This window comes from Diabrotica undecimpunctata, chromosome 9 (assembly GCF_040954645.1).
Source record: "Diabrotica undecimpunctata isolate CICGRU chromosome 9, icDiaUnde3, whole genome shotgun sequence".
Classification (NCBI taxonomy): Eukaryota; Metazoa; Arthropoda; class Insecta; order Coleoptera; family Chrysomelidae; genus Diabrotica; species Diabrotica undecimpunctata.
Genome location: NC_092811.1, coordinates 70,899,484 through 70,926,057, shown reverse-complemented (window position 1 = coordinate 70,926,057; position 26,574 = coordinate 70,899,484).

The window sequence follows — 26,574 nt, the reverse complement described above, 5'->3', positions numbered from 1 at the left end:
AATCGTTAATGTCCAGAAACCGATTTGAGCTCCTCTTGAGCTACTGGCATTTTTTTCATAATGAAAGTACAGATACTTCACACAGACTTTACAAAATCAAACCCCTTCTAAATCATATTAGTCAAAAATTTCAAAACGCAGTAACCCCTTCACGTAATGTTTGCGCAGACGAAATCCTCGTGCCTTTTCGAGGACGTCTTAGTTTTCTACAATATATAAAAACAAAAGACACAAGTTTGGGGGTAAAAGTTTTCAAACTTTGTCTTGAATAAGCTTACACGTACGATTTCAAAATATATTGTGGGACAGAAAAAAAAACTACTTCTGACCGCGTACCAACATCGATTATTATGGGGCTTTGCAAAAATTTATTGGAAAGTGGTCGAACCATATTTATGGATAACTATTATACCAGTATAATACTGAAGTGGGGTTATAAACGTGAAGTTTTGATGCTAACAACAAAACACAAAAATAAGATGGTTACTGTAAAGTCCAAAAATGGAACTGAAAAGGAAAAACCAACAGCTATTAGAGACTATAAACAAAAGTTTCATTGATCTCTCTGATCAACTAAAAGCCTATTCTTCTTGCCTCACACGTAGCCTCAAGTGGTATCGCAAATGGGCAATAGAAATTCTTCTGGGTTCAACTATCGTAAATGCGTTTATACTATATAAACAGGTTACTGGTAAAAATACCACAATTACCCAATTTAGAGAAAATATTGCCAAATACTTGCTAAATATAACCTCAAGAGAAAATCCTCCATTGGTAGAGAACCATCAAATTCAGGAAGTGAACACTACTAGTAGACATAGATGCTCAAATTGCTACAAGAACATGTCCGAACAACACAGTAGAAAATACGCCACGTCTAAGGCCACTATGTCGCGTTATAAATGTATACAGTGCGATAAATTTTATTTTCTACCTTGCTTTACTTCTGTTCATATGTGCAAATTATAAAGAATGCAAAATACTGATTTCTTACGTTTTATTTTTTATTTTATTGTTGGAATACAAATTTTGTGTTTATAAATCTAAGCGAATATATTTTATTTTATATAGTTTTAAATTTATTATGTTTATTTTTTAAATAAAATATTATTTTGTTGTCTAAATTCATTGATTTTTTAGTTACCTATATAGTTACCTAATAAAACTACATTACAACAGTAAAAAGAATAAAATACATAAAACAAAAATATTATGGTATAATATTGTGACATTCAATCCTTAATCAAATCGTATATCGAGTCCAGGGCCGGGCCAACTAACTTAATTTGTTCATTGGACCATCTACTCTTATTTCTCATAGCATTTCTACTCAAACGTGAAGCAATTCTGTGCAGCGCGGCTTGGAGTAAAACATTACATGCGAGACATATGTATGCGGCGCGGCCTGTTGTGTTACATTCGTGCGAGGCACACTTGCCACACATGGCGATCAACGTGTTAAAGTGGTTACTTATGTTATTAAAATTACTTACCTATCTAATGAAGTAGTACAATCATAACACTTTAGATCAACTACTTCCTCGGTTTCTTCATTAATTTTACAACTGACAGCATACTTTTTTTCTTAATATTATGTTTAGGTTTTTTTGTCGTAGGCATAGCTTTCTTATTGGAGGCTACGCACGGATCGGTAGAGGTGTAAAAAAATAAAACTGTAACGACTGTAACAACACATCGCGCGACCGCACAGTACGTAGAGTAGTAAAGGCAGGGCCATGTATAAAATAATATAAAAAAAAATTAAGTAAAATAAAATTTACAATTTTTGATGGTAATACGCCACAATTTAAATTTAAAATAAGTTTATTTTTATATATCTTATAAAATAAAATAAAATAAAATACTCGTACAATAAAATCGTATCGAATCGAATAAAATATTAATTCGAATCGATCATCGAGTTGAATAGAATCTATTATCGAATCAAGTCGAATTGATTCTCGAATCAATTCGAATCGAATCGATTATCGAATAGAAATGATTTTTGAATCGACTCGATTATAGAATCGAATCGATGATCGAATAGTTTATCAAATTTTTGTGATACATGGTCTACATTTAACTACTAGAATTTTAAAAGTGTTCTGAGTGAGAAATATAATTACATCATTTAGGCTCACTATTGCACCTAAAAGTCGGCATTGTTTAAGTAGGCTGGATGATTGCCATTTCTAATTTTTCGATCTAACGATAGCCGTCCAACACCGTTCATTTGATTTCCTATCTGATTTAATCCGCAACAACGTGCGCAGGCACCTCGGAAAAAGAACTACGTAGACATACATTTGGAAGGATAGCTGGCCTGGGCGGCTGGGTATATTACATGATATGGCCACAGTTTATTGCTAAAAGAATCAGTTAGTTTCTAGCATTTTGACCATACCAATCAGGGCTTGCTTAAGCATACACGGTGCCTCATCTTGCGCCCATGTGCAAGCCTCATCTTTGCGCCCCATAGCGAAGATTATATAGGTTATAGGTACGCTAAAATTAAACTTATTATGTTCGCTTTCTTTATTTATATATTAAAAAAACATGGATGGTTACAGTATTTAAAAAAAATTAATTTTATAACATTATAAGTATATAAGAGTAAACTTTACTAACTTTTAAATTGGCAAAAGGTTACTGTTACTGGAAGTGTTAAATATATCGTTAGAGACGTAGTATGAGGGAAAACGTAGAGTAAATTATTAGAATATATATAACTTGAAATATCGAGAGGAGTTGTTTATTTATTTATAAAAAATATTGGTAACAATTCTAACTCACGGAATAGATCTTCACCATCTATATCAGATCTATTTTTATATATAAAGGCAGGGCCATGTATAAAATAATATAAAAAAAAATTAAGTAAAATAAAATTTACAATTTTTGATGGGAATACGCCACAATTTAAATTTAAAATAAGTTTATTTTTATATATCTTATAAAATAAAATAAAATAAAATACTCGTACAATAAAATCGTATCGAATCAAATAAAATATTGATTCGAATCGATCATCGAGTTGAATAGAATCTATTATCGAATCAAGTCGAATTGATTCTCGAATCAATTCGAATCGAATCGATTATCGAATAGAAATGATTTTCGAATCGACTCGATTATAGAATCGAATCGATGATCGAATAGTTTATCAAATTTTTGTGATACATGAGGTTTGTTCCAACACAACAAAAAACCGTCACGTAACGGTTACGCTCCTGCGCACTAAACAAAATACGTTCCAACAAAAATATGATCGTTCATCTCATCGTCCTTCCGACCGTTCCAACAAAAATTATGATCGCCCAGTGACGGTTTCGTGACGATAATTTCAGTAATCTGGCAAATGCATGTACTGGTTGGGATGACTTGCGCACTAGGATTTTATTCTACTTCTTTAAATTTGTTCAGAAAAAAGAAGTTAGGTTAACGATTTTATCACATGCTTATGATAGACTTATTATTTATTTATATATAATTTGTTTCTCGTTATTTATAACTTTATAAATAAGACTGACGATGAAGGAATTAGTGATTTTTCTGATTATTATAGTAGTGAGGATGATTTGGAGTTATTAGCCGAACCTAGGGTGAAAAACCAGAATTATTTAGGTAGATTGGTCTTTATTTTAAATTTGTGCAAACTACTGATTAATAATTAAATAAATAAAATAAAAAAATAAATTGTCACCAAATTATTTCAGTTGTCAGAAAATCGTTCCAACATCAGTTTACAAATTACCGTCATCAGACGATACAAATGATGAACATGCGCATTAAAAACGGCACAAGTAGTTTCGTGACGGTTTTCGGATCGTACAAAAATTGCGTGTTGGAACAAACCTATGGTATACATTTAACTACTAGAATTTTAAAAGTGTTCTGAGTGAGAAATATAATTACATCATTTAGGCTCACTATTGCACCTAAAAGTCGGCATTGTTTAAATAGGCTGGATGATTGCCATTTCTAATTTTTCGATCTAAAGATAGCCGTCCAAGGCCGTTCATTTGATTTCCTATCTGATTTAATCCGCAACAACGTGCGCAGGCACCTCGGAAAAAGAACTACGTAGACATACATTTGAAAGGATAGCTGGCCTGGGCGGCTGGGTATATTACATGATATGGCCACAGTTTAATGCTAAAAGAATCAGTTAGTTTCTAGCATTTTGACCATACCAATCAGGGCTTGCTTAAGCATACACGGTGCCTCATCTTGCGCCCATGTGCAAGCCTCATCTTTGCGCCCCATAGCGAAGATTATATAGGTTATAGATACGCTACAATTAAACTTATTATGTTCGCTTTCTTTATTTATATATTAAAAAAACATGGATGGTTACAGTATTTAAAAAAGATTAATTTTATAACATTATAAGTATATAAGAGTAAACTTTACTAACTTTTAAATTGGCAAAAGGTTACTGTTACTGGAAGTGTTAAATATATCGTTAGAGACGTAGTATGAGGGAAAACGTAGAGTAAATTATTAGAATATATATAACTTGAAATATCGAGAGGAGTTGTTTATTTATTTATAAAAAATATTGGTAACAATTCTAACTCACGGAATAGATCTTCACCATCTATATCAGATCTATTTCCACGATCTAGTTTTTTTGTAAATTTAAACATTGTGCCTTTTTAAGTTTTCTTCCGAGTTTCTCCAACTCAATATATATTTCAGGAAAAAAATTATAATTATGTTCGCTCAACATTTCAAATCTTTTACTTAATTTTTAAATGGCAATGTTCAATAAATAAAAATAGAAGTTAACTTTAAAATTTTGTTTTGGGTCTAAAAGAGGCTCGTCTGCAGCCTCGTAATTGAAATAATTTTTTCGGGGACCTGGACGAACAGTTTCAGAAAATTTAGTTACGCAACCTAGTTCTTTAACAATTGATACTGAGTCAATTAATATCTGCTTAAACGCAGTGTCAGTGTGGTTGTTGGCTAAATCTGTACCGACTTGATCAAGCATCTTAACAACTTCAGAAATAATAATATCGCTCGTTTGCAAAGTTTTGCTGACCTTTGCTAAAATTATGTGCCCTGTCACGACAGAGCAGATAAACTTAAAGTTTTATTATTTTGTCATCAATGAGCCTGCGATGTTTCTTGTGTCATTGTAGTACTTATTGTTTTTAAAAATTGAATATGTTTCATCGTAAATTTTTCCCATATTAAAACGAAGTATTTATAATGAGTCAATTATACCGCCTCTTTGCGTATTTAAAAGCGGTTTAAATGTAAAGGCGAATATCTATTCAATATGGCATTCCACCGTAAAAATTCTAACAAAAAATTGCTAATCCTTGTCCGGTAATATCAGTAACCAGTAAAAAACCTAAAAAACGCTCTCTAACTTCGGCAAGCTTTGTTGACGAATTAAGATAAACGAACCTAACAACACGGTTGTTCCTTGTGTGAGATATCAGGTGGGCAACCTAAAATTATAGAATAATATATACATTGCTTTAAAAGATCAACAATTGGACGACGTTAAGCAGAAAGCTGCCAACCCTCAATATATCAGATATTGGATTAGATGCATATTTGGACAACAAAATAAGGTAAATGTATCTTATATCGATACCTTAAGAAATTTTCTATCTCTCATCGCTTACCAATATTACAATTTTAACAGAAAAGCAACTATTCGAGTGGTAATGGGTCTATTTAAGTTTTTTAAATTTAGTAGATATACAACTTTTTTATTATAAACAACCATTTATTTTATTAAAATATTTTTATTGAGATAATCCCGACTGTCCTTATATCGACAGTTTTTAAAATCATCTGTCCGTATTATCGACATAAATATGACCCTATTGTCGACAGGTAGGTAAGCAATAATAAAACAGCTATTAAGTACTTAAGTAAGTAAAAATATATTGAATAAGTGTACATATAACTAAAAAACATTCTAATAGTACTTATGAGATACCTAAAAGTATTAATTTAAAAATTCAGATAAATCCTTGATAGAATATAATCCCCTTTTGTTTTTTGTTTCTGGTGCCTTAATTCTTTTTACGACTTCCGATTGTTCATACCATAAGATATCTTTTCTTTCGGGGCAGATCCAATTTAATCCTCTCCTTTCCATATGATTAACCTCATATTTTACACCTTCTTCGGTTTCCTTACCTTACCAGGTAAAAGTTGGTCATTGTAATTGACAATAACGTAATCGTCAATAATATACTGTTCTTCTTGTGAAGAACCCTGTTCGGTTGCCTGTAAAGTATCTCGATCATTGTCTGAATTGTCCTTCTTTTCATCTACTGGCTTTTTACAATGTTTCTTTCTCTTTTGTGCAATTGCTTGTTCTTTTTCTAGTTGTTTACGTTTACGTTCTGTTTTTAATTGCTCTTTTCGAAGTATCTCCATATTTTTCTTTTCTTCTTTGCGTTTGTAATATTCCTGCCATTCGATTGATGATGCAACAGACGGCACTTTCTCTCGAAATCTTCCAACAATCGGTTTCTTTGTACACTGACTATGTGTAGTGGTGTGTTTGCAAGCCAACTGGACCATTCTCCGCCTTTTATGAATATCTGCCGCTTGAACCAAGTCAGGATTGATATAATTCATCGATGCACCGGTATCGATGAGGACCTGGACTCTCTTTGAATTGATGTTCGCATCGATTCGTGGCAGATTTGAAACTTTCATGGCGTTGATTGGATTAAGTTGGGGCACCGCATCTGGAGAGAGGCTTAATGGGTGCCCCTCTCGTCGTTTCCCTGGTTGTTAGGTTGTTGTCGGGGTTTCGGCGTTGGTTTCTGAGTTGGATTTCTATTTCTCCAATCATCTATAGTCTCAGAAGTTCTCGGTTGCCTTTGTGAAAATTGTCCCCTGGCTTGGTTCTGGTTCGATTGTTTTGCGGCTTTTGGCGGGTCAGGTTGTCGATTTGCACGTCGTAAAATATTGTCGTCTGCTTCTAGTTCTTCGCAGATTCGCCTTAGGTCTTCTTCGGTTCTCGGCATGTTGTTGCGAAGATTTTTCCTGATTTCTGGGCGAATTAGGTTGGTAATGGCCCTGCACCGTTCTTCTTCGTCGATATGTGGTAATAATCGTCGAAAAAGAGCCATCTTGGTTGAAATAAATTCGGCTATTGGCTGATATTTTTGGTAATGTCCGTATAACTTGGACATTAGTGATGATCTCTTCGTTGTATTGTCGAAGTGATCGATCAGCCTGTTTAAAAACGTCTCGTAGTTTAGACCAGTCGTAAATTGGCTCTGTGCCCATTGAGCTGCCTCTCCTATTAGTGATTTTTCTAGGATGTAGGCTATCCAGTGTTTGGTATCGATGTTCATATTGCTCATGTGGTCTATTATGTCATCTACGAATTGTTGTGGATTTTCGGTATCATCGCCGGAATATTGAGGTGGTGCAGGGGTCCATTTTGGTTATGGAATCTCTTTGTAGTTACTGCGCGTAACTACAAAAGCCAGCTGCCTAACACCCGTAGCGTCACTTCCACTCGAACATCGACAAGAAGCAGACCATCCAGAAAAACTTGAAAATGGCAAGTGAGATCTTGCCGAAACGTCGTCAAAATGGTTCAAACTGTTCCTACAGTTTGGTTTAACCAAACAGCGCTACAGACCTTATAGGTCTCTGGCTTTTAAAAACTTGGTTATTTCCCCTTTTTTTTTTCGGTCCCTTGCTTTCTCTCTTTAATTTGTCACGCCTATTTCTGACAAGTTTTGCTTTACTGCTTCCAACCACTTCTTCTTTGGACGTCCTCTTCTTTTTTACTTATTTCTCCCTCCTTCAGTATTGTTTTAACATTTTGATTTTTTGGCATTCGTATAATGTGACCAAGCCATCTAACTCTTTGGGCTCGTATTTTTGCCGTAATTGCTGGTTTTCCATACATCCTTATTATTTCTTTATTCGTTCGTCTTCCCTAAACATTCTCTGCCGTCTTTATTTATCCGAAGAATTTTCTGAGCACCTTTCTTTCTCAGATCTCTACTTTCTGTTCTTCCTGCTGGTTCAGAATCCACGTTTCACTGGCATACATCACTGTAGGTCTGATTACTGTCTCGTAGACTCGCAGGTTAGCTGTTCTTGACACTATTTTTGCTTTCAGAAATAAATTTAGTGACCCTATCGCTCTGCTTCCCTTCATGAATCTTTTTGTCTATCTCTTTTTCTTCTTTTCCCGTGTTTGTTATAGTTACTCCTAAGTATTCAAATTCTGACACTTTTTCAAAACTATAAACAGTGTCTGCACCTGCCATTTTGATATACTTGTTATTTTTTATTATGTCTCCTCTCATTTCCATATATTGCGTTTTTGTTTGGTTTATTATTAATCCGTATCTTTTCGCTTCTTCTTTAAATTTCTGGTAAACTTTTTCTAAATGTTTTTTTGTTCTCGCTAGTATCACCACATCATCCGCGTACGCTATGCACTGTTCTTTACTATGGAAAATAGGTTTGTGCTTATATTTAATCTTCTTACTTACTAGGTTAAATAAATTCGTTGATAGCAGATCCCCTTATTTTAAACCTCTATTCACTGTTAACTGTCTTGAAAAGCTTCCTTCCATTGATACCCTATTCATAGTGTTCCTAAGCGTCGTTGTTATTAGCCTTATAAGCTTTTCTGGTATTTCTAATGTTCTCATGGCCTCGTATAGCATCGTTCGATTTAGAGAGTCATATGCCTGTTTAAAATCGATAAATAGCATATGTAAGCCTAAGTTTTGTTCGTAGCTATTATTTTGTATTAATTTTAACATTTTAACTTATTTGATCAGTAGTTGTTCTGCCTGATCTAAAACCTTCCTGGTATTCTCCAATTACTTTGTTATCATATTTTATTAATCTTTTCCTCATAATTTTTGCAAGTATGTTATAGACTACTTCTAACTGTGCTATACCTCTATAGTTTTTGCACTCCGTTTTGTCTCCTTTTTTATAAATAGTAAAAATAAGAGCACTATTCCATTGTTTCGGCATTTCTTCCTTTTGCCAAATTATTGGTGTCAAGTGAAATATCCTTTCCTTCAATCTTTTGCCACCTCCCTTAAAAATCTTAGCTGGGATACCACTGTCTTCTGCACTTTTGTTATTTTTTTGGTCTTTTATTATTTCCTTGACTTCATTCAGAGTTGGTTTCTCGCACGTCCCTTCTTCACCTTCTTGCCTCTCATTTCCCTCAAGTTCCTCTTGTTGGTCTGCATTTAACAGATTTTCGTATGATTATTATTACTTTACATTTAAACCGCTTTTAAATACGCAAAGAGGCGGTATAATTGACTCATTATAAATACTTCGTTTTAATATGGGAAAAATTTACGATGAAACATATTCAATTTTTAAAAACAATAAGTACTACAATGACACAAGAAACATCGCAGGCTCATTGATGACAAAATAATAAAACTTTAAGTTTATCTGCTCTGTCGTGACAGGGCACATAATTTTAGCAAAGGTCAGCAAAACTTTGCAAACGAGCGATATTATTATTTCTGAAGTTGTTAAGATGCTTGATCAAGTCGGTACAGATTTAGCCAACAACCACACTGACACTGCGTTTAAGCAGATATTAATTGACTCAGTATCAATTGTTAAAGAACTAGGTTGCGTAACTAAATTTTCTGAAACTGTTCGTCCAGGTCCCCGAAAAAATTATTTCAATTACGAGGCTGCAGACGAGCCTCTTTTAGACCCAAAACAAAATTTTAAAGTTAACTTCTATTTTTATTTATTGAACATTGCCATTTAAAAATTAAGTAAAAGATTTGAAATGTTGAGCGAACATAATTATAATTTTTTTCCTGAAATATATATTGAGTTGGAGAAACTCGGAAGAAAACTTAAAAAGGCACAATGTTTAAATTTACAAAAAAACTAGATCGTGGAAATAGATCTGATATAGATGGTGAAGATCTATTCCGTGAGTTAGAATTGTTACCAATATTTTTTATAAATAAATAAACAACTCCTCTCGATATTTCAAGTTATATATATTCTAATAATTTACTCTACGTTTTCCCTCATACTACGTCTCTAATGATATATTTAACACTTCCAGTAACAGTAACCTTTTGCCAATTTAAAAGTTAGTAAAGTTTACTCTTATATACTTATAATGTTATAAAATTAATCTTTTTTAAATACTGTAACCATCCATGTTTTTTTAATATATAAATAAAGAAAGCGAACATAATAAGTTTAATTGTAGCGTATCTATAACCTATATAATCTTCGCTATGGGGCGCAAAGATGAGGCTTGCACATGGGCGCAAGATGAGGCACCGTGTATGCTTAAGCAAGCCCTGATTGGTATGGTCAAAATGCTAGAAACTAACTGATTCTTTTAGCATTAAACTGTGGCCATATCATGTAATATACCCAGCCGCCCAGGCCAGCTATCCTTTCAAATGTATGTCTACGTAGTTCTTTTTCCGAGGTGCCTGCGCACGTTGTTGCGGATTAAATCAGATAGGAAATCAAATGAACGGCCTTGGACGGCTATCTTTAGATCGAAAAATTAGAAATGGCAATCATCCAGCCTATTTAAACAATGCCGACTTTTAGGTGCAATAGTGAGCCTAAATGATGTAATTATATTTCTCACTCAGAACACTTTTAAAATTCTAGTAGTTAAATGTATACCATAGGTTTGTTCCAACACGCAATTTTTGTACGATCCGAAAACCGTCACGAAACTACTTGTACCGTTTTTAATGCGCATGTTCATCATTTGTATCGTCTGATGACGGTAATTTGTAAACTGATGTTGGAACGATTTTCTGACAACTGAAATAATTTGGTGACAATTTATTTTTTTATTTTATTTATTTAATTATTAATCAGTAGTTTGCACAAATTTAAAATAAAGACCAATCTACCTAAATAATTCTGGTTTTTCACCCTAGGTTCGGCTAATAACTCCAAATCATCCTCACTACTATAATAATCAGAAAAATCACTAATTCCTTCATCGTCAGTCTTATTTATAAAGTTATAAATAACGAGAAACAAATTATATATAAATAAATAATAAGTCTATCATAAGCATGTGATAAAATCGTTAACCTAACTTCTTTTTTCTGAACAAATTTAAAGAAGTAGAATAAAATCCTAGTGCGCAAGTCATCCCAACCAGTACATGCATTTGCCAGATTACTGAAATTATCGTCACGAAACCGTCACTGGGCGATCATAATTTTTGTTGGAACGGTCGGAAGGACGATGAGATGAACGATCATATTTTTGTTGGAACGTATTTTGTTTAGTGCGCAGGAGCGTAACCGTTACGTGACGGTTTTTTGTTGTGTTGGAACAAACCTCATGTATCACAAAAATTTGATAAACTATTCGATCATCGATTCGATTCTATAATCGAGTCGATTCGAAAATCATTTCTATTCGATAATCGATTCGATTCGAATTGATTCGAGAATCAATTCGACTTGATTCGATAATAGATTCTATTCAACTCGATGATCGATTCGAATCAATATTTTATTTGATTCGATACGATTTTATTGTACGAGTATTTTATTTTATTTTATTTTATAAGATATATAAAAATAAACTTATTTTAAATTTAAATTGTGGCGTATTCCCATCAAAAATTGTAAATTTTATTTTACTTAATTTTTTTTTATATTATTTTATACATGGCCCTGCCTTTACTACTCTACGTACTGTGCGGTCGCGCGATGTGTTGTTACAGTCGTTACAGTTTTATTTTTTCACACCTCTACCGATCCGTGCGTAGCCTCCAATAAGAAAGTTATGCCTACGACAAAAAAACCTAAACATAATATTAAGAAAAAAAGTATGCTGTCAGTTGTAAAATTAATGAAGAAACCGAGGAAGTAGTTGATCTAAAGTGTTATGATTGTACTACTTCATTAGATAGGTAAGTAATTTTAATAACATAAGTAACCACTTTAACACGTTGATCGCCATGTGTGGCAAGTGTGCCTCGCACGAATGTAACACAACAGGCCGCGCCGCATACATATGTCTCGCATGTAATGTTTTACTCCAAGCCGCGCTGCACAGAATTGCTTCACGTTTGAGTAGAAATGCTATGAGAAATAAGAGTAGATGGTCCAATGAACAAATTAAGTTAGTTGGCCCGGCCCTGGACTCGATATACGATTTGATTAAGGATTGAATGTCACAATATTATACCATAATATTTTTGTTTTATGTATTTTATTCTTTTTACTGTTGTAATGTAGTTTTATTAGGTAACTATATAGGTAACTAAAAAATCAATGAATTTAGACAACAAAATAATATTTTATTTAAAAAATAAACATAATAAATTTAAAACTATATAAAATAAAATATATTCGCTTAGATTTATAAACACAAAATTTGTATTCCAACAATAAAATAAAAAATAAAACGTAAGAAATCAGTATTTTGCATTCTTTATAATTTGCACATATGAACAGAAGTAAAGCAAGGTAGAAAATAAAATTTATCGCACTGTATACATTTATAACGCGACATAGTGGCCTTAGACGTGGCGTATTTTCTACTGTGTTGTTCGGACATGTTCTTGTAGCAATTTGAGCATCTATGTCTACTAGTAGTGTTCACTTCCTGAATTTGATGGTTCTCTACCAATGGAGGATTTTCTCTTGAGGTTATATTTAGCAAGTATTTGGCAATATTTTCTCTAAATTGGGTAATTGTGGTATTTTTACCAGTAACCTGTTTATATAGTATAAAAGCATTTACGATAGTTGAACCCAGAAGAATTTCTATTGCCCATTTGCGATACCACTTGAGGCTACGTGTGAGGCAAGAAGAATAGGCTTTTAGTTGATCAGAGAGATCAATGAAACTTTTGTTTATAGTCTCTAATAGCTGTTGGTTTTTCCTTTTCAGTTCCATTTTTAAACTTTACAGTAACCATCTTATTTTTGTGTTTTGTTGTTAGCATCAAAACTTCACGTTTATAACCCCACTTCAGTATTACCACTCCAGAATAACTTTCCTTGGCAATAACTTCGCCTTTTTTTAATTTTTTTTGTACTATGTCTTTTGGGATTCCCTTCCGATTTTTTCTTAAAGTGCCGATCAGATGAGTTTGTCTGTCCAGCAATTTGTGAGCAAGTTCGATACTGGTATAATAGTTATCCATAAATATGGTTCGACCACTTTCCAATAAATTTTTGCAAAGCCCCATAATAATCGATGTTGGTACGCTGTCAGAAGTAGTTTTTTTTTCTGTCCCACAATATATTTTGAAATCGTACGTGTAAGCTTATTCAAGACAAAGTTTGAAAACTTTTACCCCCAAACTTGTGTCTTTTGTTTTTATATATTGTAGAAAACTAAGACGTCCTCGAAAAGGCACGAGGATTTCGTCTGCGCAAACATTACGTGAAGGGGTTACTGCGTTTTGAAATTTTTGACTAATATGATTTAGAAGGGGTTTGATTTTGTAAAGTCTGTGTGAAGTATCTGTACTTTCATTATGAAAAAAATGCCAGTAGCTCAAGAGGAGCTCAAATCGGTTTCTGGACATTAACGATTTTATTTCGTTTGAATATAAAATATTTTTACACCAATATTATGTCACACTAGGCATCTGAACTAATCTCATCCAATCCGAGCTTGAAGTAAATTGGTTCTTTCTGCTTTTTGCAAAGCGTATTTATTGGGTTTTTGTACCATCAAATTCATAATATCGTCATTCACAAACAGTAAAAAAATCAATAGGCTGGTTATCATGCATACCTGAGATATTTTCATTTATATTCAACCCTTGCTCAAAAACAGTGAAATGTTTCAAATTATCCCCGGTTACCTCATTCCAGTTAAACACTGTAGAAGTACTAGGTATTTCAGCAGCTGTCTCACTATCCCACTCAAAGTTTCTGATAACACTTTCAATCGGTTCATCTATTAGATTCGTAGGACTGCTAACAGGATTAGTTTCCATGTTGTCTTGCTTTTCTTGTTCAACGCTTTCGATTTGTACTGTAAATTATGTACTGGGTTGATCTATGCTATTAGAGTTATTAGAAACGTTGGGTACCTTTTTTTTCTTTTTTTTTTTTTTTGAACAGGCGATGAAGAATAATTAGATCATCATCAGTGGTGCTACAGCCCTATAAAAGAGCCTCGACCTTCCCAAGTCTATTACGCCAGTCAGTTCTATCCATTGCCAACTGTTGCCAGTTTGCTGCGCCTATTTGTCTACCATCCTCATCTACACCATCCCTCCATCTGAGTTTTGGTCTACCCCTTTTTCTACTTCCCACAGGTTGTGACATAAGGATTCTTCTAGGAGGGTTGTTCTGCTGTGATCTTGCCAGATGTCCTGCCCATCTTAGTCTTCCTATTTTTATAAAGGATACTACGTCTTTACCACCAAATATATGTTTATATCTGTGATATATCTCGTAGTTGTACCTCCTTCTCCAAACACCATTTTCACAGATGCCACCAAATATTCTTCTCAGGATCCTTCGTTCAAATATAAGCAGGAGATTTTCATCTGCCTTGGAAATGGTCCATGCCTCAGACCCATATGTCAACACTGGCTGTATAAGGGTTTTGTATATGGTTATTTTTGTTTTTTGGCTTAAGTTTCTGCTTCTCATATGTCTACTCAGTCCAAAATAGCATTTGTTTGCTAGGATTATTCTTCGCTTGATTTCTTCAGTCATGACGTTCTCCTTGGTGATCAGGGAGCCCAAGTATGTGAATTTGTCCACCACTTCAAAGGTAGAATTATCAACCGTGAGTTGGTGGCCGATGTTTCTGGCTCTATTGTTGGGTGTTGATGCCATTATCTTAGTTTTATTTTCATTTACTTGCAGGCCCATATTTTTTGAGGCGTGTGACAAGGTGGTATACATTTCTTCTAGCTTGCGTGTTGTGCGGGCAACTAGATCAACATCATCTGCATATGCCAAAATTTGGGATGATTTATTAAAAATGTTTCCTCTGCTGTCTATTTGGGCATCCCTGACCGCCTTTTCCAAAGCTATGTTGAAAAGGAGACACGCCAGCGCATCTCCCTGTCGCAACCCAACATGCGTTTCAAATGCCTGTGATTGTTCGCCCTGTATTTGGACTTTGCAAACAACTTTACGCATTGTAGCCTTAACCAATCTTATCAGTTTATCGGGGATGTGGAATTCATCCATGGCTTCATACAATTTATTTCTTAGGACACTATCATAGGCCGATTTAAAATCTACGAAAAGATGGTATGTGTCGATATTAAATTCATTGGTTTTTTCCAGTATTTGCCTTAGCACAAAGATCTGGTCTGTTGTTGATCGACCAGGCCTAAAACCACTTTGATATTCGCCAAGAAGCTCCTCTGAATATTCACTCAGGCGACCATATAAAATAATTAGATAAATCTGAATAATAACTACTTGCGATATAACTTTCAGATGAATACTCAAAAACCTCTTCATCTGACAACATATCATCCATTAGTTTTTGTAGTTTGCTTTGATTTTTTTCATAATCACCCATTTTTCTCAATTTTACTGCGATACTGTTATATACTACGATAATAAGTTGATGCGAACTAAATAATACACTGGTTCTGGTTAGACCCATACCGTACAATACGTAGGTAAATTATATACTGGTTAGACCCATACCGCTACAATACGCAGCGCATCGCATGGCCTCAGCTTATGCACCCGTGCCTCGCAATTTAAAATCATGTTTAGAAAGAAATTGTACTATATTTAAGAAATGCGTTGTTTTTGTACTGCATTTTTATGTGTTTTAAACAAAAAAAAAATAAATTGGCCTGGAAAAAGACAAAAAATATTATCATTATGGTGATCAACATGTTAAACGCAGTTTCTTAAGGACTGGTAATCTAATAAATATTTTATTGGGGGTTTTAATGGCTGTACTTTTACACAAAGGTACTAAACAATACTTATAGTATTTACTGTTATTTTCCATAGTAAATACACACAATCCAATACTATATCTTCAAAAACTGTATCAACAAGCAGTATAAACAAAATGGTTTATACCAGTGGCGGCTTTTGGGGGTAGGCAGGATAGGCCGGACCTACCCAATAATTTTAAGAGCTTTAAAATTGAAAAAAATATATTCAAAAATTATGTTAATGCATGTAAATAACTTTTAAATGTACTAAATCACTCAATATATTAGCGTCCGTTAAAACAACTATGTTATTATATTACCACAGAAAGCATCGAATCGCATTCAGGCGTTTTAAATATCATTAATAGGCCCGATTGGAAGTGGCCGACCCAGCGCACATAAGATCTCCGTACAAAAAGCGTTTAAATCATCAAGTGTACAAGAACCGGCGTGTCGACTACAAAACGCTTCCTGACAGTAGAACACGACTTTCTGAAATAGAATATACATTGGTCTTAGAACTATTTCAAATCGTGTCGAACTGACCACAGCGTTATTTGGGCCTGTCACGGTAAAGAGCGAATAAAAGCCCCGACGGGGACTTGTAATTGCTTTTCCGATCAGGTTGAGCTGCAATAACACTTCGTCTCCAAAACCTTATGTAAATAGTAACCATAAGAATTACTGTTAACAAAAAGGTAGCTATACGAAGCGACTGGCAGCAGGAAGAGTCGACATTGCCGGCATTCTTGTACCTCTTTCGAGGAGAGGGAACGCGGCTACACGAAGTGAGAAGGCCGACATCTCTGTGGAACTTGAGGTATACACCACGCATCAGAATTCTAACACATATTAAGTCATTGTAAGAATATTTTGTCTGTAAGAAAGCTCGAACTGTTAGAGAATTCTGATTGCCGGTGTCCCCTCACCTACCACAAAGCTCCTACCTACCATCTCAATTTAACTCCTTATAACGAAGATGGACTCACGAAACTTGAGATCCTCTTCGAGAGTGGCGGTCGTAGATCGTCCAGAAACCCCTGAAAACCAGGAGGACGCTACGGCCGTACGACAGAGGCAATATTTATATTTCCCACTCGCCTCCCCCCACTGGTTTTGGCTTGAGGGGGCGTGTCGCCGTTTGTAGTAGCTTTTCTTTCTTCGTGTTTGGCGGGAAGGGTGTTTGTGGATTTTATTATTGGTATCCATGTATTACAACCAAACAACCAATATTAAAGTGGATGACCAATTGACAGAGGCAGTCTCCATAGATAGAGGAGTGAGGCAAGGATGCATTCTGTCCCCGGTATTATTTAATATATTCTCTGAATATATCTTCGAGCAAGCGCTAGGCGAACTACAAGAAGGCGTATTAGTCAACGGAATACGTCTAAACAACATTAGATATGCCGACGACGCAGTAGTTTTTGCAGATAGTCTGGACGGTTTGCAAAGAATATTGTCGCGTATATCAGATATAAGTAGAGAACACGGACTTGATCTTAATACGAAGAAAACAAAGTACATGGTAGTCAGTAAGCGCGAAATATTAAATACACAGCTTTTGGTTAACCAACATCCAATTGACAGAGTGGACAGCTACACATACCTTGGTACCAACATTAACAGACAATGGGATCACTCCAGTGAAATAAAACAACGCATAGGAAATGCGAGATCGGCGTTCATAATGATGAAGTCTCTTTTCAGAAGTCACGATTTACCACTTGCTACCAAAACCTCTCTCTTAGATGATTTCTACGTTATTATACGGAATAGAGGCCTGGACACTTTCCGAAGCTTCTTTAAGAAAACTCATTTCAAGATTTCGAAATTTCGGGCATTCGAGATGTGGTGTTACAGACGTATTTTAAGAATTTCATGGGTAGATCGTGTGACTAATGTTGAGGTCCTACGTAGAATAGGCAAGGAATGCGAGATTATTTACACCATTAAAGAGCGCAAACTAGAATATCTTGGCCATGTTATGAGGAATGAACAGAGATACGGCTTGTTGCAACTCATTCTTCAGGGCAAGGTATTTGGAAAGAGAGGACCAAGGAGAAGAAGAATATCTTGGCTTCAAAACCTGAGAAAGTGGTTTAATACATCGACAACCGGACTATTCAGAATAGCAGCAAGCAAAGTTAGGATAGCCATGTTGATCGCCAACATCCGGAACGGATAGGCATCGTAAGAAGAAGAAGATCCATGTCTTGTTAATTTTCAGTCCCTCTTCTATCCGATTAAAATTATTTGGGTGCTGATATATTTCCACCGCTTATCGATACAATCGTGGGTAGTACTGTGAAGTTTTGTCCAGCATCTGCGTTTCTTCAAACAGTATTCGATGTTCTCTGCTTCCCAAAGCGTGTTCGGCAACGGCAGATTTGTCGATATGACCTAAACGACAATGGCTTTTATGTTCATTTATCCTTGTGTTTGTGTGTCTTTTCGTGGTTCCCACATATACCATTCCACATGTGCATGGCATTCGATATACTCCGGCCGTTGCTAATGGGTCGCGTTTGTCTTTCACCGATCTTAAAAAGTCCTTGATTTTCTTTGTAGGCTTGAAATTGGTCTTTACGTTGACTTTCTTAAGTATTCGCCCAATTCTGTCCGTTACCCCTGATATGTAGGACAAGAACGCTTTGCCTTTACATTTTGCTTCTTCGTCCTGTCTGTAACATCTCTAGATAGTAACATCAATATTGCCTCCGTAGTACAACGCACCGTAATTTTCAGGTTACAAGCGAAGCAGTAACATCTCCAGAAGATGCCAACCCCTAGTGTTGGCGAAACGTCGAGAACTAATCTCATAAGACAACGGCCTAACAGCCCGAACAAACAGTTTAACAAGTTAAATGAAACATAATATTGTGTATTTCTTTAAGTTAACATTAATCTTTAAATATTATTTCTACGCGTATATAATAAAATATGTCTAGTGGCTGTAATGCCAGTGTACTCGGCAACGTGATTCTAAAAAAGAACACACCTACCGCCTTCATATTTCGTATTGGTATCATGGGACCTCACGGGCTATGACGCGGATGACGTGCAACGGTATGTAAATTAGATGAAGTATTTATCACTTTAACTAATGTCTATTAGGTTAAATCTTGTGGTAGAGTTGAGCGGTTTTTAGAAACTGTATAGTTTTTGTGATCTCTGTAGGGTAGTCGAGCATTTTCTTAAGAGTAGGTTCGAAGTCCAATGCTTTATATAGGTTGGTGAATTGTTTGCATTCGATGAGGATGAGGTTTTACAGTCAGGTAGGCATTGCAATGGAGGCAAGTTGGACGAGTTCCAGAGGACATCAAGAAACCGTGGGTAAGGTTGGTGTGGTTGATTCGGGGTCTTCTAATAATCGATGCTTCTCTTCTAGTTAGAAAGTCAAGGGAGAGATTACCAATGAACAGTTGGATTCCATGAAGACTTGTTTTGCTCTTTTCCATAAGTTTCGCCAATTATACTCTACTGACTTTTTGAAAACGAGTTTGAGATCGTTAGCTAGTTAAATTGGGGTCTCCAATACTATGGTTGGTAGCTCCTTTGGCAAAATTATATGCTGTTTCATTACCAATAATTCCAGTAAGAGAAGGCAGTCGTATGAGAGAGACTGTTACATCGTGAGTAGAGAGATTTTGGTATATGTCATGAATGTTTTGAACTAATGGGTAGTCAGTGAAAATTTTTATTGACTGAATGGATCGATGAAAGAGAATCTGAACAAATGGCAATATGTTTGTTTTGATGGGAGATGCATTTAAAAGCCAACATAATACTATATAGTTCACCTATGTAAACGCTGAATAAAAAAGATACCGAGATGGTCTTACAAATTCATTTTTAGTGGTTACTGCATAGTTAACACCAGTGGTAGTTTTAGAAGCATTGGTATAGATAATTTAATCATATGATCTTTTTTGTACAATTTCAAAAAATGCTTTCTTTATAAGAATGTTAAAAGATTCATGTTTGTTTGAGATGGTGAGAGGTATCTATTAAATGAAGATTTTTAGCCCAGGTGGAAGTAATGGTAGAGGAAATGAACTACTCAGAAGGAGGTTAATATTTTTAATTAGTGGAAAAATTAATTGAGGTATAGGTTTTATGATAAGGTGTTGGATATTGTTATTGGAAGTAGACGACATTGTTTTAATTAGGGAATGAACAGGATTAAAGAGATTTGTCGATGTTGATGCAGCATACGAAAGTAGAAAAGATTGTTGTCCTAGGGTGAAAGGAGGTTAATTGGATTCAAGGTTCATGTTCTCGGTAAGACTAGAGCGAAAAGCACCTAGACATAGACGGAGCGCGCTATTGTGCAGAGTTTAATGAATCTATGTTAGATCGAGAGGTAGAGGAATAGACAAAGCTACCGTAGTCGAGCTTAGATCGGATGAGGGCTCTGTAGGCTCTTAATAAAGTAGTTTCATCGGCACCCATTGAAGATTACTGAGGGTTTTAAGAACGTTTATCCTTTTAAAATAATTGGTTTTAAGTTTATAGATTTGATTCTTCCAATTTAATCTGGAGTCAAATATCAAACCGAGAATTTTACATTGATTAATAATAGAAAGAGGAGAATTGTTAAATAAAATTTGGGGTAAGGGAGTGGAGGTCCTTGTAGAAAATTGTAATAATTTGGTTTTGCTCTGAGATAGTGATAATCCTAGCTTGATAGATCTATCTTTAAGTAGATTTCCTACACTTTGTAAAAGTTTACATGAGGTGGGGACAGATTTACCATGGCAGTAAGTGATTAGGTCATCAGCGTATTGAACATATTTGATGGGAGCAGGAAACGACCTACAAATTTCGTTGATTGCAAGAATGAATAGAGTTGAACTTAATATAGATACTTGAAGGACACCTTGATTTTGAGGAAGAGATTTACAAGTTCTTCCAGTTAGATAGTTTTTTACAAATGAAAGAATATTACCATCTAAATTATAGTAGAAGAGTTTGTCAATTATTTGCTCAGGAATCTTAAGGTTAGTGTTCCAGAAATGAACATATTGTTTTAAAATATAAAATTAAAATGTAATTCTTTAGACTTTTCTTAGTTTAGAATAAGTAGAATAGTCACTTCATCAAGTTTGTTCGCGACACTCGACTCATTGGCGCCTGACCCTCTTAAATAGTTTTCACACCTAAACAAAATAGGAGTAATCTTCACGCATCAAGCACTGATTTATCAGCTCAGTTCATTCTCACACATGGCCCTTGAGGCATCGAATTTTTTAAACACTCTCAATTCACGTATAAAATATTTCTCTACGCTGAAATCGGGCATTTTTCTCATACATACGGTTTTCTCTTACGTGTTATAAAGAAAGAATTTTTTGATATTGTATAGTACGCTACGGCCGTGTTGTGCCTCTCTACTCTAAAAAGATTGAATTATAAATCGATAAACTTAAAAGTGATTTTATTTCTCTGGAGCTATATTTGCTCATATTAAAAATCTTTATCCTTCAACGGTTACTGAAGAACCAAACCTATGGAGATACATCCATTCACAAGTCCTTTGAAGTAAGGCTTGGAATCAAAGGGATTTCCAACCCTCGAATGTAGGTAGCCAGTTACAAGGCTCCCTCAGTTAGTTTGATTGCCTCGGATTTGTGAAATTTTGTTTCCGTAGTTAAGTGGGATTTGCATTGTGTGTTAGGGAGGAATTGTAATTTTGCCAAGACAATTTTGCTTTGTTTAATAATGAATTTGGCTTTAGCTTTAAGCTTTGTATGTATAAGAAGATTTTCCTGGGTTTTGTTTCGCCGATATTGATTTAAAGCATTCTTGGATAAACGGATGGCTTTATTACAATCAGAGTTCTCACAGGTACCATTTTATGAGTGGAAGAGATGGTTTTTTTACCGATATGTGATTCGCAGCAGTAAGTAAGCCTTTGTTAAACAAATTTAGACTAATGTTAATATCCTCTGTAATAGCTAAGGAAGATATTAGTATTGCGGTTTTAGAATTAAATTTTATTCAATCAGCATTTTTAAAGTTCCAGAAACTTCTAGTAGTGGTTTGCTTATTGGGGGAGCTGGATATGATAATAGGAAAGTGAAGCTGAATATTTAGCAGTACTTAACAGACAGGTGTCTAAACAATTTAAGAAGTTTTTAATAACTTTACCTTTACCAAAAGTACGGAATGAGTCGCAAATTCTGTTATGGACATTAAAGTCACCAACAAGAATATACGGAGGGATGTATATGCTACAAATGGTAAGTTTGTTAGGACACCAAGCAGTGACCGCTACTTCTTCTAAAGTTGTAGTTAACGGTAGAAGAGAGAACTATAACTCACTAGAAACAAAAATTAAGATACCAACAAAGTTTTTAAGTTTGCCTTAATGATCGATTTTAAAATTTGTTTCCTGAAGACAAAAGAAGTCAGGATTGTGAGAGGAAATAATCTTTTAAATTCTTTCTAAGCGAGGATAAAATCCATCGCAATTCTATCGTATCATACTGAATTTTGTTAATTATAAAAATTATATCGGAGACGGCAAAGAAAAACTATTGAAAAGGAACAGATGAGTCACCTGTGTTACCATCCTAAGTAAGCAGTTGGTCTGTGAAATCTTTTTGATCGTGTGATGTATTGGAAACCATGCAGGGCGGTTACGTCACAATCAGCTGGAAAGAAACACTGGACGAGACAGACGGGAGGATCGTTTAATTAATGTATATTTATTTGCATTACGTTTTGGAGTGATAATTAAAGTCGGTAGTATTTCCTATACTATTGTTATAATTTACAACCGGGTCCGATACTTATTATTTGGCGACAAGGATGGGATCCGTGTGTGTGCCAGTTTAAGTGCATTATTCGTCCCGGTGATAAAGCAAATTGTGTGCAAGATGGCGGCATTCGGAAACATCGAACAGTTTAACGTGGGTGACTGCAAAGGTTGGGAATCATACGTCGAGCGTATGGATTTTTTCTTTACAGCAAATAACATTACGGACCCTGATAAGAAAAAAGCTACATTTTTAAGTTTGTGGGGTCCAAATACGTACGAGATTATTAGATCTTTGGCTGGGCCGTTCAAAGTGTCTGATAAAACTTATGACTAAATCATAGTTGAGTTAAAAAAGCATTTTCTCCAAAAACGGCGGAAATTGTGTGCAGGTTAAAGTTTTATCGTCGAAATTAACAGACTGATGAAACAATATCTGTGTATCTAAAAGAATTACGAAAATTTGCAAAACCCTGTGGTTTCGGAACTAGCCTTGACATAATGCTACATAACCGACTTTTTTGTGGTATTACCCACGAATCGCTACAGGAAAAGTTGTTAGTCACAGAAAAGTTAAAACTTAAGGAAGCGCAAGACATGTGCCTTGCACACGAGGTGGCCGTGGAAAGTTTGGAGGTTCAAAAGTTCCAGCGACACTTTCTCTCATAGTCACGGCAATCGCGCCAGTCTACTCGGTAGAAACTGGTTTGATAGTTTAGGTTTAACCATAGCTGGGGTAAGTCAAATTTTATTATTAATGAATGATTAATTATTCAGAAGAATACTCAAATGTATTTCATACAGATTTGAGATCTTACCGGAGTGCCCCAGTAATTTTTTCGTTGGACAAAAATGTAAAGCCTGTTATGCGTAAAGCTCGTAAAGTTCCATTTGCGCTAAAAGACAAAATCGAAGTTGAACTTGACAGACTTATTGCGCAAAAGGTTTTAGAGCCGATTACGCATCCAAAATGGTGCACCCCAGTTGTGACTGTTTGCAAAGAAAACGGGGAGGTTAGGATTTGTGGTGACTACAAATACACATTGAATGTAGCGTTAAATCCGGAACCTTATTCAGTGTCATCGGTACAGGGTATCCTATCCACACTTGCGGGGGATAAAGTTTTTGCAAAACTGGACATGGCGCAAGCTTATCTGCAGTTATTTGTCAACCGCGAAGCTTCTGAAGCACAATCAATAATTACGCATAAAGGGGCTTTTAAATGTAATCGTTTACAGTTCGGTATATCAGTGGCTCCACAAATTTTTCAAAAATTCATAGATACTAGATTAACGGGTATTTCTGGTGTAATACCTTATTACGATGACATTTTAATAGTCGGTAGCTTAGAACTAGACTTGGATTCAAAAGTTCGCGCGGTATTATGGCGTTTTCAGGAAGACAGGCATTTGCGCAAAGAAAAGTGCGTTTTTCGAACAAAAACTATAGAGTTTCTTGGTTTTCAAATTAGTGAAGACGATTTACGTTCCACTAAAGACAAAATCGCGGTCACAACTGATGCGCCTGCGCTAAGTAATAAAACCGAGTTACACGATTTTCTTGGACTTGAAATTTTTATCATGTTTTTTTAATGGACAAGGCAACAGTTGTGAATCCGTTACATGCACTGCTCCGAAAGGATGTTCCCTGGCAGTGGCTTTTCATAGAACAAAAAGCTTTCGATTTATTAAAAGAAATTTTAGCGGAAGAACATGTGTTAGGACATTACAGTGAAAAAAAAGTTTATTTTTGACATGTGATGCCAGCCCTTACGGGCTAGGTTGTGTGCTTAGTCAACGTGATGATGAGGGACGTGAATATCCAGTGGCGTACCATAGCCATTTACTGAACGAAATTTCTCTCAAATCGACAAAGAAGCACTGACCATAATATTGGGCATTAAAAAATTCCATGAATATGTATATGGCAGGAAAATAGGCATAATAACGGACCATAAACCATTGTTAGGTATTTTTAATCCGAAAAAGGTGTTTCAAGGACACTGTCATCCAGACTGCTTAGATGGGCTCTTATGTTATCTGCTTATGATAACGAATTATGTTACGTACCAGGTTCAAAAACTCAGAATGCCGATGCTCTTAGTAGATTGCCACAAAAGGTACATACGCCAGAACCACCAAGCTCAGATGATGTTTTGATGATTGAGAACATCTCAGAAAAACTAATCTGTGCCAAAGACATTGCCAATGAGACTAAGAAAACCCAGTGTTATCTGAAGTTTTGCAGTGGGCTCGGAAAGGTTGGCCTGATGAGAAAATTAAATTTTCAGACGCATATACTCCTTATCTACTACGTAAAAACGAAATTAGCTGTTATCAACACTGCCTGTTATGGGGTACAAGGGTAATAGTTCCACTTAGAGGGAGGAAAACAATACTGAATTTGCTACACTTAGCACACCCCGGAATCCTAAAAATGAAGTCACTGGCACGCTCATATGTTTGGTGGCCAAATCTCGACAAACAAATCGAACACCTAGTAAATACATGCAGCGAGTGCCAGGAGTCTAGAAACATGCCAAAAAAGGCTCCAATCCATCCGTGGGAGTGGGCTAAAGCTCCATGGACAAGAATACATCTCGATTTTGCCGGTCCATTTAAAGGAAAAATGTTTTTGATTTGATTATCATAGACTCGTACTCGAAGGGGTTGGAGGTTAAAATCGTTCCAAATACCTCTAGTGCTGGGACTATAGATGTATTATGGGGTTTATTTGCCACTCATGGCATCCCAGATGTCGTCGTATCAGATAACGGAACTTGTCTTACGTCAGCTGAGTTCCAAGATCTTTTAAAGAAAAACCTTATTAGACAAGCTTTGGTTGCACCTTACCATCCAAGTAGTAATGGGCAAGCGGAACGCATGATACAAAATTTAAAAAATGCACTAAAAAAATGACATATAGTAATGCAGAAACTAACATATAGTTAGCATTGCACAGGTATCTCCTTACTCAGCACATTACACCCCATTGTACAACAGGGAGATGCCCATCAGAAATATTAATAAGGCGAAAATTGGGTTCATTATTTGATCGTTTACAGCCCGACTTTAGAAAAGAGATGTTAGCTAAGCAAGAGACGAAATATTCTTACAAAACGGTACCCAGATGTTTTCAAGAAAACGAGACTGTATTTGCAAGGTCATTTCCTCCAGGTAGTCAAAAGTGGCTTCCTTCCAAAATAATTGAAACCACTGGACCGTTAACTACAAAGTTCAAACCCCTGATGGTAAAATTTTACGTCGTCATTCTGACTAAATCATAACCCGTGTGTGTAACCAAGAAACAACAGACGATGTGACACCGTCAATCTCGATGGAAACAAAATTACTCGTAACTCAGCAACCGCTGTTTCTGCATCCAAACGAATTTGTGGACCCAGAACCAGAAAATGTAGAGTAGGCCGCTGAAGTTAAAAAGTCACCTGCTCGAATAAGAAAACCTCCAAGGTATTTGGAGGAGTGTGATGTATTGGCAACCATGCAGGGCGGTTATCTTACAATCAGCTGGGAAGAAACACGGGACGAGACAGACGGGAGAATTGTTTAACTAATGTGTATTTATTTGCATTACGTTTTGGAGTGATAATTAAAGCTGGTAGTATTTCCTATACTGTTGTTATTATTTACAACCCGGTCCGATACTTATTCGATCGGGATAAAGCTTTAGCTTAATTTTATTTAACAGACGTGTTATACATACAACTTTTTAAGGATGTTTCTTTTATCTTAGTATAGTATACTTGACTGCCAGTAGAATGTGGCCGATAGACTGTTTTTTCACCAATTTTTTGGTTAGTGAGCTCGGGACAGGAGGAAGGTGTGAGCGTTTTTACAGAGGATGAATTAGGAATATTTGAAATGGTATTACTATTGGTTAAAATGACACTAGATGGTTGTTC